General features: G+C 31.6%; 1 non-coding gene across 1 annotated transcript; it reads right to left on the reverse strand.

Annotated features, from left to right (window-relative positions):
* Positions 1-3264: 3264 nt before the first annotated feature.
* On the reverse strand, positions 3265-3368 carry LOC124094706 (U6 spliceosomal RNA). The gene has a single exon (XR_006852301.1). It is a non-coding gene; the product is annotated as a U6 spliceosomal RNA (small nuclear RNA).
* Between the last annotated feature and the right edge of the window lie 1208 nt (positions 3369-4576).

The raw sequence follows: 4576 nt of genomic DNA on the forward strand, positions 1-4576 counted from the left end.
CAGCACTTATTTTTTAACTTTTTAAGTTCACTAGCACTATCCAATAGTGACCAAGGAGTATTTATTATTTTTTATAACTTATGGATAGAAAGAAGCATAATAATAGCCTCTTCTTGGCCAGTAGTAGTAGTCATCAACTTGACTGAGTTCTTTTTTTTTTTTTTAAACTAGATCCAAGACAGCTTCTTTGTGCTGTGTTATAACAGGATTTCACAGGATCATTTTTCACATTTCATGCTGCAGACCTGGGATCAGCCAGCTCCGTTTGCTAGGAGCCAGGCCTCTTTAGTGGACTCGTTATTTAGACACTGGAATACAGTTACTAAGGATATTCACTGTTACTGGGTAGATTCTTATTTCTGGATCTTTTCAATAAACAAAATCACGAAATGCCCAAGTTTATTTTTGAGAGGTAGTTTATTATGAGTTCTTCTGATTTTGTAGATTCAAATATAGTATTGTAGGGTTTTAACTTAAACTCATTAATCTTACTGTGTTTCTTTTCTCTCTTGCTAAAAAGTACAATCACCCATTTACTTTATTCTACAATACACTAAATAACTATTCCATAGTAATAACAGTACGATTTTTTTGGATGCTGTTTATGCATGTATATTTGCAGTGCTTTTTGTCCTAAGGCTTTATCTCTCTAAGGGCATTTAGTTAAATTACTGTTTTAATGCCATTTGATATTATCACTATGTGATTACATCCCCAACTGGCTGCAGATAGACTCATTTATTTTACTATTGTTCTTTAGGAATTTTTAAAAAATCGGTTTAATTTTCTTTTATGATTATATAGATTCTTTAATCTGTTTCAAAATAAAATTCTATAGACCTAGATATAGTCAGAAAAATGTTACTTTGTACCCTTTCCTTCAACTCTATTCCCTTACTTCCTTTATTGATAACCATTTAAAAAATTGTCCAGTATTGTCTTGGTCAGCTTTTTTGTTGTGGTGACCAAAGGATCTGACAAGAACAATTTTAGAGAAGGAAGTTTATCTGGGGCTCATGGTATCAGAGGTTTCAGTCCACAGACCGCCAACTCCATTGCTCTGGGCCTAAGGTCAGGCAGAACATCATGGTGGAAGGGTGTGGCAGAGGAAAGCAGCTCAGGACGTGGGCAATAGGAAATGGAGAGGGATCTGTGCTCAACAAAGACAAACTATATACACCAAAGGCATGTTCCCAGTGACCCACTTCTTCTAGCCACACCCTACCTGTTGACAGTTAACCACCCAGTTAATCCCTTTCAGGGAATTAATGCACTGATTAGGTCAAGACTAATCATGTAATCAGCAAACTTTCTTGCATTGTCTCACACATGAGCTTTTGATGGGTGACACCTCATCTAAACCATAACATTTTATTGTTCTTTCATGTAAACTACCTCTTCTGTTTATATTCATTTATCTACCTATAGCCATCCATTCTTTCCTCTTAATAGATGAATGATGAAATTCCATATGAGCTTTTTTTCTAAATTACTTTTGTGCATTTGACAGTATTTCCATAACAACATATATAGATTTCTTTCATGTTTTACAACTACAGAGAGGTCTACTGCTTGCCTAGCCTGATTTATTCAACCAGTCCCCTGTTGGTGGATATTTTAGTATTTTTTTTCTTTTGCTACTACAAATAATGCTGCAATACATCATCTTGAATACAAATATTTTCATATATTTTTCTTTGTGTCTTTGGTATAGAATCTCAGAAAAAATTGCTGAATCAAATAGCAAATATATTTTAATTTTACCAGATGGTTCAAATTGGCCATGTCCTCTAGCTGTTATGTCATTTTACATCTCATCAAATCATGTAAATTTGCCTTTTTTTCCTATAGTCATATCATAATATGTTGTCAAATGTGAATATTTGTAAAACTGATAGTAGAGGGACTATATCTCAATATAGTTTTACTAAGTGGAGATATAATTATTTCTAGTAAAACATACAAATTATCAGTGTCCACTTCAATGAGGTTGGGTACATGTACACTGCATAAAATCCATACTCCTTTCAGTATATAGGATGTAGTCCTTACCCTACAAAATTCTCTCATACTCTTACATTTATTTAGTTTGGGTACTAGGGATTAAAACTAGGGATGCTTTACCACAAGCTACATCCCCATTCCTCTTTATTTTTCATTTTGAGACAGTGTCTCTCTAAGTTGCTGAGGACCTCAAACGTGTGAACTGATCTTCCTGTAGCAGCCTCCCAAGTAGCTAGAATTTCAGGTGTGCACCACTCTGTGTGGCTTTCTTATTCTTTTTCAGTCAAGCCCTGCTCCCAAGAAATAACTAATACTTGGATTTCTATTGCCATATATTAATTTTGTAAGTTTATAATCTTCATTTAAATACAGTCATAGAGTATGCACTTGTCTTCCTTCTTTTGATCAAAATCTTTGATATTTATTCATTTTGAATATGTCAGCTTTTTATTGCTAAGTAATAATTTATTACATAAAAATACCAGTTAATATTCTGTTAGAATATTCTTGTTTGTCTTATTCCATATTGTATTACAGAATGCTATAGACTGAGTAATTTAAAAAACAAAAGACTAAGTTTTGCTCTTATTAACAGAAAAGCCATTTACAAACTCTTACAAATATTACTGGAAATACATTTCTTTTGTGTAGACACCCATATCTGAAATTGCTAAATCATAAAGTAACATCAACATTTAAATTCATAAGAGAATATTGAATAGTCTTCCAAATTACTTGTATTAATTTGCATTTCTACTAGTAATGTATGACAGGTCCATTTGATCTATATCTTCTTTAATGTTTGGTTTTAACATTTTCAAAAGTTGCCATTCTAGTGGGTGTGTGTTGACATTTCATTGTGATTTTAATTTACTTTTCTTCAGTGACTAAATTTAGTGAATCTTTAGTTATTACATATTTTGTGAGGTGTTGACTTGAATATTTTGGAAATGTTGATGGTAGAAGTTTCTTTTGTATTCTGAATATTAGTCCTTTGCTTCTCTGTTTCTTTTTCTTACACAAAGTTCAATTATTTTCTGCATTGTTCATTTTATCACTGGTGTGTTTTGATAAGCTGAAGTTTTGACTGTCATAAAAACCAGTTTAATGGTTAGTGACTTTTCCCTTCTATGTAAACTGTACCTAGCTCCAGAGAGCTATTTTCTGTAAGTTATTTGATGTATTCTTTTAGAAGCTATATAATTGTAGTTTTTATGCTTATTAGAAATTTTTTTGACTTAATGTTTTTCTTTTCTTTTTTAAAATATGGAATGTTTCACAAATTTACATGTCATCCTTGTGCAGGGGCCATGCTAATATTTGTATCATTCCAATTTTAGTGTATGTGCTACTGAAGTGAGCACTTGACTTAACTTCTGTATATGGCTTGTAGGGTTGTCAAGTTTTGTTATTTCCCATTAGTAATTTAGTTAATACAGAATAATTTGATGAAAACCTTCTCCAATACCAAATGAATTTTACTGACAGTTTTTGAAAAATCTCGTGACTTAATTCTGAACTATTCAGATTGATTAATTTGTTTGACTTTAGTAGTACTAAAGTCTTTATTACTGTCTTTATTACTATGGTTTTGTAATTAGTTTTTAATCATGTAAATCATCCAATTTTGTTCTTTTTTTTCACAAAATTATTTTGGCTATTTCAGTTTTTTTTATATTTCTATAAGCATCTTAGCATTCATTAAATCCAGAAAAGAAAGAGTTATGGAATTTCAGTTGGTATCACAATGAAATCATAGATCAGTCTGTAAGAGCTAATTTATTAACAATATTATATTTTCATCCATTAGCATGAGAACTCTCCATCTGTTGACTCTGGTTCAGTTCCTATCAGCAATGTTTTGTCATGTTAAATGTGGATTGTCTTTTGTACTTTTATTATGTTTATTTCTTGATATTTTATAGTGTGCTATTGAAAATATACATTTTTTTAAAAAAACTTATTTTCAAATATATATTTTTAAAACCTATTTTAAAATATTTGTTGCTTGTACATAGAAATATAGTTGAGTTTTTGGATTTATCTTGTAATTTGAATCCTTGGTACAGTAACTTACTAGATTTAGTAGCCTTTTGTTTTACAGATTATTTAGGACTTTGAATAAAAATAATCATAATGTCTGCAAACAAATATATATTTTTTATTCTTTCAAATCTATTATGCCCATTATTTGCTTTGCCTTAATGCATTGGTTAATACAGTTGTTAAAATATTGAACACCAGTGATGATTGTTAGTATGGTAGTGAAGGACTATAATCTCAGTGAATCAGGAGGATGAGGCAGGAGGAGCTCAAGTTAGAGGTCAGCTTGAGCAATTTAGTGAGACCCCATCTCAAGATAAAAAAATAAAAAATAAAAAATGAAAAGAGCCACAGATGTAGCTCGATGATAGAGCACTTTCCTAGCATGTGTGAGCTGAGTTCAATGACAGTAACTAACTCTCTTTGTCTCTATTTCTGTCTGTCTCTCTATCTCTCTCTTTCATTCTCTCTCTCTCTCTCTCTCTCTCTCTCTCTCTCTCACACACACACACACACACACACACAGACA

This window comes from Marmota monax, unplaced genomic scaffold (assembly GCF_021218885.2).
Source record: "Marmota monax isolate L192 unplaced genomic scaffold, Marmota_monax_Labrador192_F-V1.1 WCK01_AAM20220418_F8-fsc00007, whole genome shotgun sequence".
In the NCBI taxonomy this organism is placed as follows: domain Eukaryota; kingdom Metazoa; phylum Chordata; class Mammalia; order Rodentia; family Sciuridae; genus Marmota; species Marmota monax.